Raw genomic sequence first — 14911 nt, 5'->3', positions numbered from 1 at the left:
ATTTTGATGTGGATGTAGGCCAATACATTAATATCAGTTGCTTTGATGAGATGTAGGCCAATACATTCATATCAGTTGCTTTGATGTGGATGTAGGCCAATACATTATCATATCAGTGAATTATAGGGTGATGTAGGCCAATACCATTCAGGATCAGGTTGCTTTGTTGTGGGATGTAGGCCAATACATTCATATCAGTTTCTTTGATGTGGATGTAGGCCAATACATTCGTATCAGTTGCTTTGTTGTGGATGTAGCCAATACATCATATCAGTTTCTTTGATGTGGATTGTAGGCCCAATACATTCATATCAGTTGCTTTATGTGGATGTAGGCCAATACATTCAATATCAGTTGCTTTGATGTGGATGTAGGCCAATACATTCATATCAGTGCTTTGATGTGTATGTAGGCCTATACCATTCATATCAGTTGCTTTGATGTGATGTAGCCAATTACATTCATTATCAGTTGAATTTGATGTGGATGTAGGCCAATACATTCATATCAGTTGATTTGATGTGAGATAGGCAATACATTCATATAGTTGCTTGTTGTGGATGTAGGCCAATACATTCATATCAGTTGCTTTTGATGTGATGTAGGCCAATACATTCATATCAGTTGCTTTGTTGTGGATGTAGGCCAATACATTCATATCAGTGCTTTGTTGTGGATGTACCAATACATTCATATCAGTGTATCCTTATTGATTCACCCTTCCCTATTCTATGGGATTGTGTTTGTTTGGCGCCAATGGAAAGTCTACAAAACTATGAGCAAACCAGCCTTGTATTGAATACATGGAATTGGATTGTGATGATACCGATGAATGAGTCCTGCCCACAATGTGCTTATTTTGTGATTTTATATCAAAATGTTTGATTTGATGTGTATGAAATTGTTTGTGAAATGCATAAAAGGAGGACAAACAACAAGGATGAACTTTTTCCCAATGAGAATCTCCCATGTACAGTTTACATGGATTATACATGTATTCATTCACTGCAGGTTAATGTTTCTCATCATGAATGTTGTTCTGGAGGTAGCTCTGCAGACGTGGTCACTAGCTGCACAGCCACAAAGTCATAAAATCTGATTTAAACATAACCATAACCAGTAGCGTCCGTGTGGCCTGGCGCCTGGGCCTTCAGTGAGTCCTACACAGTCCCACCCGAATTAATCCACCTGTTATTACCATCATTTAGATGCCATGCTCTAGACATTTAGACAGAAACGCAGTATAACCAGGCGTTGCGTCACCTTGAAATGACATTTTTTTCAGAGAATTGCAGGGAGAGTACAATACAGTACAGTTCAACTAATAGCAAGAACATAGTCGAGTGCAACAGAGTTTATATTAATATTCTTCTTCTATCCATTTCTGCGCCACAAACTTTGAGCTTTAAGTCCCCCAAAAAATAAATACAGTGTGTTCACTAAACAGCCGCTTGTCGCACCCAAAGCAGTTTCACCGTGATGATAAAACACCATAAACTATTCACACTGAAAATAAAAAAAAAACAAATAATTTGCAACATAGCTATTTGCCATTTTATTGTTAATATATAGGCTATTTAATATTAACGAAATAAAATGCGAAACAACATTACACATTTTAATAAAAAATAACATGCATTGTATGCCTACTCACCAAAGACTGATTATTAGACAGTTGCGTGCGCTTAGGGATCGTGAGAAAAATGCTGCAAGGCCATTGAGGTTGCAAAGAAGACCTTGCATTCTTTAAGCTTTGAGGCTCCTTGAGTCAGTACTAAAAATTAGTCGATGTGCATAGCAGTGAATGAATAAGGCCATCGGTGCCCTCTCCTTAACTTTAGCCTGCACCCCATTGAGTCCAGATGCCATGACTGCTGCGCCATCAAAACACGTGTGCCACAACTTTATCCAGACTACATTCATTTTCCTCAAGAAACGGAAAATAAGAGCGGCAATGTCATCAGCTCGCTTGCCGCTTGTCACATTCTTCAAACCGGATAAATCGCTCCTTGACTCCCGTGTCCGTCACATAACGCAGGACGAGTGAGAGCTGTAGCTCCACTCTGGTGTCCCCAAACGTTTTCAAAGCACCATTGCTTGTAATGCCCAGCCGTACTTTGGTGTCTCGTTGCTGCCTTGGTTAGACAACTCCAAGTTTGCAAAGCCAGTGTGGCTCCAAACACCAAATCGATCACTTGCAAATAATAGGCATTCCCAGCAGTACAGTTTGCAGTGCTTCTCGGAGCCTGTGAGCCATTGACAGCGCTCATAGTTGAAACTTTGAAAGTGGCGAACGAACGAACCCCTTTCCCGCCTGTGACAGGCTTTGTGGCGTCGGGCGACTCTCCTTACAATGTCTAACTTTTTCTTGAAATGTTCGTCTTGAGAATGGCCGTTATAATTATATCCTCGACCAAATCGATATCTCCTCCTTCCGCCATTGTGGTTCAAAAAACAGTTTAGGTAGTACGCGAATTAATTCGTTTATCAAATTCAGTTTCCTAGATCTGCATAGACCTGCCCATAGAACCTGCCTCTCAATATTGGTAATCCAATCAAAAGACGTGGACGCCCTACGCCTGCTAGCTGGCTCACTGTGTAACACTGAGCCAGCCAGCAGGCGTACAATAGCCCAACTCTAAAGCTGATTGGTTGACACAAAATTTTAATTTCCATTCACTTTAAGCTACAAGCGCCTGCACTGTTGATTCTGAAGGCCTAAGAGCAGATTTTAGACCCCTGGCAACACATGATGGCTGAATATGATTGGATAAAAGAATCTAACATAAAGACCAGCCCTCCAAATCTCAACCTGGGGCTGAAGCAGTGCAACCAAGAAGGAAACTATGAAATGAAGAGTATAACTCTACTCTGGGGAATAATTTAATACATATTTGGGGAAAATATATTTAAAAAAAAATTATATTCTGATGATGTTTAGGCCAGCAGAGAAGCCTTGCAGGCCCTGACGGCCCACCACTGCCATAACCTTAACCACCATGCTAACACAAATGCCTAACCCTAACCTTAAATGAAGACCAAAAAACCTGCTTTTCTTTATATACATTTTTACAATATAGCCAATTTTGACTTTGCAGCTGCCATCTAGCGGAAATCACTCAGTTCTGCCTCCAGGACAAGATTCATCCCAATAAACGTCAACCTACTCATTGATTATGACTAGGCCCAGAGTTGTTCCTGGTCAGTTGACGATTGCGAGAACAACTCTGGCCCTACTGATGTTTGATTAGAAGCATGATCATTATCCTCTCTCTGTTCAAAGCAACTGATATTAATGTATTGGCCTACATCCACAACAAAGCAACTGATATGAATGTATTGGCCTACATCCACAACAAAGCAAGATCACAATGGAAGATCACAATGTTGGAGATGATGACTTTGGAGCAATCCAAAGTTATGTATAACTAAAACAACTTATTTCTCTGCATGTACGAAGTATTGTAAAAAAAAAACATAACAATTAGACAGTCCCCATTGCCCACGTCTTTCCATATATTGTACATGATATGGCACTGATGGGGTGGTTTTAGAATTTTGTGCAGTAGTATTTACTGAATGCCGGAAAACAGTGAACACAATTGCACACATTTCTGTTCTGATCAAAACAAGGTTTTAATGTTCTGTGAACAAATCACCTAAGACCTCATTTTGTATTCACTGATGATATTTGTATTTAATGCAAAAGGTGGTCTAAGATATGCAAGTCATGTGCTAAGGCAAGAAAATGATCAGATGTTCTGTAAATATATTTGAGCATTTTATCATTGCTGTTCTGCTATAGATATGTTTCAACACAGATCAAAAATTGCTTGTACAGGATTGAGAAACGGCAATAGGCGAGCGGAGGAGAACACTCTTTTAAAAATGGTGCTATCAGGAACCTAAAAGGGTTCTTCGGCTGTCCACATAGTAGAACCATTTGAAGAACCTGTTTTGGTTCCAGGTAGAACTCTTTTGGGTTCCATGTAGAACCCTTTCCACAGAGGGTTCTATCTGGAATAAAATACAAACATTTCAAATCTGCCACACCCCCTTCGAATCAGCTGTTGTTTTCTCAGAGTAGAAAAGCATAAACATATTGGAAAAAAAATATGCTACTACATTTTATCTATAAAATGTCTAGCACAACTAGCTACGTATCTTTTTATCATTTTTCATATGTATTTTGGGATTCCTACTCTGTAAACGTCATTTGCCTGATGACACGCTAGTGGAGAAGGAGCGTCTCATTTTATACAAGCACATTTGTTTCCACATTTCCTCTCCTCGCCCCCTCCCCTTGATTACCTCTGACCTTTTTCAAAAGGAGGCGAGGAGATGACGGAGGAGAAGACGTGAGGAGTCGAGTAAAACCAATTGAGATTCTCCCCCTGTCTACCTGTGTCTCCTCTCTCAGAGGTGGTCAGAGCCCTGGCCAGGTGAAGCTGCAAATTGGCTACTCAACAGAGGAGAACAGGCTGTTCATCACCGTCCTCTCCTGCAGGTCTGTCCTAAACTACAATACCCATAATGCACTGGATTGGCTGGTGGTTTACAGTACTTTGCCATATAGCCCTATAGCCTCTATAAATCATATACAGTACCAGTCAAAAGTTTGGACAGACCTACTCATTCCAGGGGTTTCTTTATTTTTACTATTTTCTAAATTGTAGAATAACAGTGGACAACAAAACTATGAAATAACACACATGGAATCATGTAGTAACCAAAAAAGTGTTAAACAAATCTAAATATATTCTATATTGGAGATTCTTCAAAGGAGCCATCCTTTGCCTTGATTACGTCTTTGCATTCGCTCAACCAGTTTCACGAGGTAGTCACCTGGAATGCATTTCAATTAACAGGTGTACCTTGTTAAAATTTAATTAATGGAATTTCTTTCCTATTTTACCTTTATTTAACTAGGCAAGTCAGTTAAGAACAAATTCTTATTTTCAATGACAGCCTAGGAACAGGGGGTTTACTGCCTTGTCCAAGAGCTGAACGACAGATTTTCACTTTGTCAGCTCGGGGATTTGATCTTGCAATCTTTCAGTTACTAGTCCTACGCTCTAACCACTAGGCTACCTGACGCCCGTTCTTAAAGTGTTTGAGCCAATCAGTTGTGTTGTGACAAGGTAGTGGTGGTATACAGAAGATAGCCCTATTTGGTAAAATACCAAATATATATTATGGCAAGAACAGTGCAGTCAGAAAAACCATCAAGCACTATGATGAAACTGGCTCTCATGAGGACCGCCACAGGAAAGGAAGACCCAGAGTTGCAGAGGATAAGTTCATTACAGTTACCAGCCTCAGAAATTGCAGGCCAAATAAATGCTTCACAGAGTTCAAGTAACAGACACAGAGGAGGAGACTGCAAATTGCTGCAAAGAAACCACTACTAAAGGACACCAATAAGAAGAAAAGACTTGCACGAGCAATCAGCATTAGACTGGTGGAAATCTGTCCTTTGGTCTGATGAGTCCAAATTTTGAGATTTTTGGTCCCAACCAGCTTGTCTTTGTGAGACACAGAGTAGGTGAACAGATGATCTCTGCATGTGTGGTTCCCACCGTGAAACATGGAGGAGGAGGTGTGATGGTGTGGTTGGTGCTTTGCTGGTGACACTGTCAGTGATTTATTTAGAATTCAAGGCACATTTAACCAGCATGGCTACCACAGCATTTTGCAGCGATACGCCATCCCATCTGGTTTGCGCTTAGTGGGACTATCATTTGTTTTTCAACAGGACAATGACCCAACACACCTCCAGGCTGTGTAAGGGCTATTTGACCAATAAGGAGAGTGATGGAGTGCTGCATCAGATGACCTGGCCTCTACAATCACCTGACCTCAACCTAATTGAGATGGTTAAGGATGAGTTGGACCGCAGAGTGAAGGAAAAGCAGCCAACAAGTGCTCAGCATATGTGGTAACTCCTTCAAGACTGTTGGAAAAGCATTCCAGGTGAAGCTGGTTGAAAGAATGCCAAGAGTGTGCAAAGCTGTCATCAAGGCAAAGGGTGGCTACTTTAACTTTTCTGCGCTACGGATACCGAATACGGGTTCACTTTCCTAAACAACCGCTGAATTGCAGGGCGCCAAATTCAAAAATATTCCTAAAAATATTTATAATCATGCAATCACAAGTGAAATATACCAAAACACAGCTTAGCTTGTTGTTAATCCACCTATYGTGTCAGATTTTGAAAATATATTTTACAGCGAAAGAAATCCAAGCTTTTGTGAGTGTAGCTTTCAATGCTACATCAGCTAGCCCCAAATTAGCATGGTCACGAAAGTGTGAAAAGCAATAAAATTAATCGCTTACCTTAGATAATCTTCGGACATTTCCACTCACGAGACTCCCAGTTACACAACAAATCTTCTTTTGTTCGATAAAAATTACTTTTATCACAAAAAAACGCCATTTGGGTTGCGCGTTATGATGAGAAAAACTACAGCCTCGTTCCAGTCCTGAAAGGAAGATGAAAATTTCCAAACGTATCAGATTAAAAAATATTACTAAAAATATTTATAATCATGCAATCACAGGTGAAATATACCGAAACACAGCTTAGCTTGTTGTTAATCCACCTATCGTGTCAGATTCTGAAAATATATTTTACTGCGAAAGAAATCCAAGCTTTTGTGAGTTTAGCTTTCAATGCTATAACAGCTTAGCCTTATATTAGCTTGGCTAGCTTGGCCACGAAAGTAAGAAAAGCAATCAAATGAATTGCTTACCTTTGATAATCTTCGGGTGTTCCCACTCACGAGACTCCCAGTTACACAACAAATGTTCTTTTTATTCGATAAATATTACTTTTATCACAAAAAAACGCCATTTGGGTTGCGCGTTATGATGAAAAAACAAAAGCCGTGTTCCGTTCGACAAATTCCCAAAAGTATCCGAAACGGTCGTAGAAACATTTAAAATGTTTTTTTATAATCAAACCTCAGGTTGTCTTTAACAAACATAATTGATAATATTTCAACCGGAGCATAACCTATTCATTAAGAGAGAAAATGAAAATGGTGAGCTCCTCCCGCGCGCGCAGGAAATATTCAGAGGACACCTGACCTCTTTTGAAACATCTCGCTCATTTTTCAAAATAAAAGCCTGAAACTATGTCTAAAGCCTGGTCACAGCCTGAGGAAGCCATTGGAAAAAGAATCTGGTTGATAAATGGAGGTTAGACAGGCCAAGAAACAAAGTTTTTTAAAAACAAATATCACTTCCGGGTTACTTTTTCTCAGGATTTCGCTTGCAGAATAAGTATTGTTTTTCTCACAGACAATATTTGGACAGTTTTGGAAACTTTGGAGTGTTTTCTATCCTAATCTGTAAATTATATGCATATTCTACGATCTGGGCCAGAGAAAATGTCCGTTTACGTTGGGTACGTTATTTGAAAAAAATAAAAAAATTCTGACCCCTAGCGCTAAGAAGTTTTTAAAGAATCTTAAATATAAAATATATTTTGACTTGTTTAACACTTTTTTGGTTACTACATGATTCCATGTGTTATTTCATAGTTTGATGTCTTCACTATTATTCTACAATGTGGAAAATAGTTAAAAAGTAAGAAAAACCCTTGAATGAGTAGGTGTGTCCAAACTTTTGACTGGTACTGTACATATTTGTTCGTTCATGTTGTTTGTTTTTTAATGTTATGTAAATGCATTCAGAATATTTGGGATTGTGAACCCATTGTTATATTGTATTTGAATGAATACATCAATATTCTTAAAAAAGAAAGAGAAAAAAGTTGTACCCATAAGACTGTTTCAATGGGCTATTGTTTGTCGACTTCCAGTATGTGATCATTGTGGTTCCTGTACCCAGTGGGCTTCCTGTACCCAGTGGGCTTCCTGTACCCAGTGTATGACACAGTTTGTCATCCAGTCCTCTGTTTACCTCTAGGGGCCTGCCAGCTTGTGGGTCTGCTAAGGACAGCTCCGACCCATATGTCTCCTTTATCCTTCTGCCGGACAAGAACAGGACCACCAAGAGAAAGACCATCACCAAGAAGAGAGACCTCAACCCTGAGTTTAACGAGAGGTGAGATGGGAGTTGAGACTAGAGAGAGGGAATGTGTAGGGACAGGAGATTAGAGACGGGAGGAGACACCAGAAGACTAGAGAGAGGGAATGTGTAGGGACAGGAGGTTTTCCAGACCATGTAACACTGGGCCCTAGTTATACCATAGTTAGTTTTGTGTAATACTAATATCTGATACTGTTTGCTAGCTTTTTGTACGTCTAAAGTCCTAGCCCTATGTATCATACTATCAGCTATACAGTAGTTAGTTATGTGTTATTACTTGCTCTGACTTTGCTGATAGCTACTTTGTTGAGGAAAAGGGTATTTACTATGACTGAGATATGTGCTTGTCCCACCTAGCTATCTTAAGATGGATGCACTAACTGTAAGACACTCTGGATAAGAGCGTCTCTAGATGACTAAAATGTAAATGTAAAATGTGATAATACTATGTGTAGTAGTTATGTATAGTAAAACTATGTGCAGTAGTTATGTATAGTAATACTATGTGTAGTAGTTATGTATAGTAATACTATGGGAACTAGTTGTGTAATACTATGGATAATAGTAATGTGTAATACTACTATGTGTAAGAGGTGTGTAATAGTGGTGTGTAATAATACTATGGGTAATAGTAATTCTATGGGTAATAGTAATATTATGGGTAATAATACTATGGGTAATAGTCATGTGTAATAATACTATGGGTAACGGTTCTGTGTAATACTACTATGTGTAATAGTTATATGTAATACTATGTGTAATAGTTATATGTAATACTACTATGTGTAATAGTTATATGTAATAATACTATGTGTAATAGTTATATGTAATAAATACTGATGGGTAAAAGTACTATGTGTACATGAAATGTGTAATAATACTATTTGTAATAGTTACATGTAATAATACTATGGGTAATTTGTAAGAATACTATGGGCAATATGTAATAATACTATTTGTAATAGTTTATTGCTTACTATATGTTAAAGTTATGTAATAATACTATGGAAGTATTTGTAATAATACTGTGTAATATACTATGTGTAATGGTATGTTAATAATACTATGTATAATAGTTATGTTCAATAATACTTTGTGTAATAGCTATGTGTATATACTGTGGAGTAGTTATTAGTAATACTAGTGTAATAGTTATATGATTACTCTATGTGTAATAGTTATATGTAATTATACTATGTGTATGTTATATGCATTCTACTATGTGTAATAGTTATATGTAATAATACTATGTGTAATAGTTATATGTAATAATACTATGTGTATATGTTATATGTAATAATACTATGTGTAATAGTTATATGTAATAATACTACTGTGTAATAGTTATATGTAATAATACTATGTGTAATAGTTATATGTAATGAATACTATGAAGGTAATGTAATACTATGTGTATAGTTATATATGTTATAATACTTGTGTATAGTTATCATTTAAACTATGTGTAATAGTTATAGTATAAATACTATGTGTATATAGTTCATTGTTTATTATACTATGTGTAATAGTATATATGTAATAATCTATTTGTAATAGTTATGTATAATACTATGTTGTAATAGTTATATGTAATAATACTATGTGTAATAGTTATATGTAATAATACTATTTGTAATGTTCATGTATATCTATGTGTAATAGTTATATGTAATAATACTATGGGTAATAGAAATGTGTCAAGTTTATGTAATTACTATGGTAATAGTAATACTATGTGTAATAGTTATTGTAATAATACTATGGTGTAATAGAAATGTGTCACAGTTATATGTAATAATACTATGGGTAATAGTAATACTATGTGTAATAGTAATATGTAATATACTATGGGTAATATAAAGTGTGTAATAGTTATATGTAATATATATGTGTAATAGTTATATGTAATTAATACATGGTAATATAATGTGTAATAGTATTATGTAATAATACTATGTGTAATGTTATATGTTAATATACTATGGGTATATAAATGTGTATAGTTTATATGTAGTATACTATGTGTAATGAGTTATATGTAATACTATATGTGTAATAGTTATATGTAATAATACTATGTGTAATAGTTATATGTAATAATACTATGTGTAAATAATGTGTAATAAGTTATATGTAATATATATTTGTGTATAGTTATATTGTAATATATATGTGTAATAGTTATATGTATAATAACTATGTGTAATAGTTATATGTAATAATACTATGTGTAATAGTTATTATGTAATAATATATGTGTAAATAGTTTATGTAATAATACTATGTGTAATAGTTATAATGTAATATATACTATGTGTATAGTTATATGTAATAATACTATGTGTTAATAGTTATAGTAATAATACTATGGGTAATAGTTATATTGTAATATAAATAACTAATGTGTTAATAGTATATGTAATAATACTATGGTATAGTAATACTATGTGTAATAGTTATATGTAATAATACTATGTGTAATAGTTATATGTAATATACTATGTGTAATAGTTATATGTGTAATGAATACTATGGGGTAATATGTAATAATACTATTGTAATGTTATATGCATACTATCTATGTGTAATAGTTATATGTAATAATCTACTATGGGTAATAGTAATATGTATAATATATCTTGTGTATTATAATACTATGTGTAATGGTTATGTCTAATAATACTTTTGTATAATCAGCTATGTGTAATAATACTGTGGAGTTATGTATAATATACTATGTGTAATAGTTATATGCATTTTATAACTATGTGTAATAGTTATATGTAATAATACTATGTGTAATAGTTATATGAAATAATACTATGGGCAATAGTAATATGTGATACTACTGTGTAATAATACTATGTGTAATAGGTATGTCTAATAATACTATGTATAATAGCTATGTGTAATAATACTGTGGAGTAGTTATGTATAATAATACTATGTGTAATAGTTATATGCATTACTACTATGTGTAATAGTTATATGTGATAATACTATGTGTAATAGTTATATGTGATAATACTATGTGTAATAGTTATATGTAATAATACTATTTGTAATAGTTATATGTAATAATACTATGTGTAATAGTTATGTCTAATAATACTATGTTTAATAGCTATGTGTAATAATACTATGTTTAATAGCTATGTGTAATAATACTGTGTAGTAGTTATGTATAATAATACTACGTGTAATAGTTATGTGTAATAATTATGTAATACTGGTTATTTCATATATTCGTATCTGGCATTGTATGTCTTATTATTTTGTGCAGGTTTGACTTTGACTTCACTCTGGAGGAGTGCATGCAGAGAAGACTTGACCTAACTGTCAAAAACAACGTATCCTTCATGAGCAGGGAGAGAGAGCTCATTGGAAAGGTATTATTTGTGTAAAATCCTTAAATATACAGTACCAATCAAAAGTTTGGACACACCTACTCATTCAAGGGTTTTTCTACATTGTACAATAATAGTGAAGACATCAAAACTATGAAATAACACATATGGAATCATGTAGTAACCAAAAAAGTGTTATATTATATATTTTAGAATCTTCAAAGTATCCACCCTTTGCCTTGATGACAGCTTTGCGCACTCTTGGCATTATCTCAACTAGCTTCACCTGGAATGCTTTTCCAACAGTCTTGAAGGAGTTCCCACACATGCTGAGCACTTGTTGGCTGCTTTTCCTTCACTCTGCGGTTCAACTCATCCCAAACCATCTCAATTGGGTTGAGGTTGGGTGATTGTGGATGCCAGGTCATCTGATGCAGAACTCCATCACTCTCCTTATTGGTCAAATAGCCCTTACACAGCCTGGAGGTGTGTTGGGTCATTTTCCTGTTGAAAAACAAATGATAGTTCCACTAAGCGCAAACCAGATGGAATGGCGTATCACTGCAGAATGCTGTGGTTGCCATGCTGGTTAAGTGTACTTTGAATTCTAAATAAATCACTAACAATGCCACTAGCAAAGCACCCCCACACCATCACACCTTCTCCTCCATGCTTCACTGTGGGAACAACACTTGCAGAGATCATCCGTTCACCTACTCTGCGTCTCACAAAGAGACGGAGGTTGGAACCAAAAATCTAAAATTTGGACTCCTCAGACCAAAGATCATATTTCCACAAGTCTAATGTCCATTGCTCGTGTCTCTTGGCCCAAGCAAGTCTCTTCTTCTTATTGATGTCCTTTAGTAGTGGTTTCTTTGCAGCAATTCGACCATGGAGGCCTGCTTCACACAGTCTCCTCTGAACAGTAGATGTTGAGATGTGTCTGTTACTTGAACTCTGTGAAGCATTTATTTGGGTTGAAATTTCTGAGGCTGGCAACTCTAATGAACGTATCCTCTACAGCAGAGGTAACTCTGGGTCCTCCTTTCCTGTGGCAGTCCTCATGAGAGCCAGTTTCATCATAGTGCTTGATGGTTTTTGCGACAGCACTTGAAGAAACCTTGAAAGTTCTTGAAATGTTCCGGATTGACTGACCTTCATGTCTTTAAGTAATGATGGACTGTTGTTTCTCTTTGCTTATTTGAGCTGTTCTTGCCATAATATGGACTTGGTCTTTTACCAAATAGGGCTATCTTCTGTATACCACCTCTACCTTGTCACAGCACAAACGATTGGTTCAAACGCATTAAGAAGGAAAGAAATTCCACAAATTAACTTTTAACAAGGCACACCTGTTAATTGAAATGCATTCCAGAGTGTGCAAGTCTGTCAACAAGGCAAAGGGTGGCCACTTTGAATAATCTCAAATATACAATGTATTTTGATTTGTTTAACACTTATTTTGGGTACTACATTATTCCATGTGTGTTATGTCATAGTTTTGATGTCTTCACTATTATTCTACAATGTAGAAAATAGTCAAAATAAAAACCTGGAATGAGTAGGCGTGTCACAACTTTTGACTGGTACTGTATTTTCTCTAATTATTTATCCCATTTAGTTGTTCTAATGTAATATGGACTTCTCCAAGTGATGTGAACTGTTTTTGTCGTTCTGTTTAGTTACAGCTAGATCTTGACCAGATAGACCTGGAGAATGGCGACACACAATGGTAAGTGCCTTCCCATGTGCTACCTCTTCTACATTTGTTCATATTCATTCCACATGACTCTGATTGATAAGATCTCCTACTTTCTCAGGTACGATTTAGTAGAGGAGACCAATTAGATGAGAGGATGGCCTCACTTTCCTGCAGTGCAATGTTACTTTTACTGTTGCTTCTTCTGTATGGTTTATTTTATATTTTTATTCAGCTAATGCACAATAGGACCACCACTGAAGAATTGCTTATATTACCTATCATCCCAACAATATCACAATTTATCTGTAAATTGAATAATTTCAAATGATAGGTTTGGTTCGTCTTATTACCGTCTTACGTAGGCTCTGTAAGAAAGAATTCCTAAATTCTAGAATTCCTAATTCGAGTCTGAAAAAGTGTTCTTTAGAATCTTTTGTCTGAGTAGATATTTGATATGAAGGCAACTATGTCGCTCCTAAAGGAATCTATCTTGAAAAGCACAAAGTATTTTATCAACCCCATAGTTCAGAAAATGTAGCAAAAATCCTGAACATTTTAAACCTTCAGGTATTTTGAGTTCTCATCACTTCAGTTCTTATTTAATACAAAAGTAATTGTTCTCAGAGGGTACTTTCTTACTTTGTTGCATTGTTTCATTTGTTTTATTGCAAAACTATATCAACCATCTTGAGATAAGTGTTTGAGTGTTAATTGAGACCAAGGCCCAACATACTGAGTAACGGGTACCGGTAGATATGATGATGAGGGTGCTGAAATGTTACCCTGTAGTCTCAGAGCGTTTATGTGCCATCATGCATGTTTACAATCCTGAAGTTATTACTTTTATCTTTGTTAAAAAAAACGTTTGATTTAATCAATCCTTTTGTTACACTGTTTTTCTGTTGCTAATTTTGCCTTATATATTCCAACACTGTGTCATTTTTGAGAAGATTGAGAATGTTTATGATCTACTGATTGTGTTCATTCTGTTCCAAATGAAGAAGTTTTGTATGTTTTATCAGATTTATTTAAAAGCTGATTTTATAATTCAGGAAATGTGTTAGGGAATGACCCAGACATCACATTTGCCACTGAAAACACACTCTAGCTGTACAGTAATGCACCGTCTGAATCACTGTGCTTTTATTTGATAAAGAGAACATTATATGTGTAGAAATTAAATATGTAGCTGTATCATGAATGTGTATGTTCACAGTCCAAGACAGCATTGTGTCATATACAGTATGTTTGTGTGTGATTGAATGTGTTTGTTGTGCCAGTAGTGGCCTGAGTTCTGCAATAAGTCAGTCAATCAGGCATGTTACAAGTTGTGTGTTACAAACTTAGACAAGAGTGCTGTTTAGTCCAGGACTGGACTTCATTTGTGTCCAGGTCACCTGCTCTGGAAGAAGTGAGCTACTTTTGTGGCAAGGAAATGTTCATCCCCCACTGTCATTTCACTGCCAAGGCTTGTTAAAATACTTGAAAATGTTTGTTGGCAATTTTTGTTGTATAAGAGCGAGAGTAGAGAGAGACGTATAGAGAGAACAGCTCCTGCGCTTTCACACATGCATAACAATCGCCACATGTCTGTGTCGCACTTTCATTAAACGTTTGCACTTTCAAAATCCCAGTCTGTTGGTCTTCTTTATGCTGGGCGACAAAACAAAACAAATGTCAACTTTTTTAAATCTTCTGATAAATCAAGATGATCCCAATCTTCCCTCGTCCTGTTACTCACCTCTTCTGACAGACATTACCTTCGTACCAAATGACACCCTATTCCCCATATACCCATATACAGCAC

At 35.9% G+C, this 14911-nt stretch overlaps 1 pseudogene; it reads left to right on the top strand.

Annotated features, from left to right (window-relative positions):
• The window catches only part of LOC111966126 (extended synaptotagmin-1-like), a 52181-nt pseudogene extending 38558 nt beyond the window's left edge, over positions 1–13623 (top strand).
• Positions 13624–14911: the final 1288 nt, after the last annotated feature.

This window comes from Salvelinus sp. IW2-2015, linkage group LG7 (genome assembly GCF_002910315.2).
Source record: "Salvelinus sp. IW2-2015 linkage group LG7, ASM291031v2, whole genome shotgun sequence".
Taxonomy (NCBI): Eukaryota; Metazoa; Chordata; class Actinopteri; order Salmoniformes; family Salmonidae; genus Salvelinus; species Salvelinus sp. IW2-2015.
Note: the sequence above shows the minus strand (reverse complement) of the source record. Positions and strands in the feature narration are given on the sequence as shown.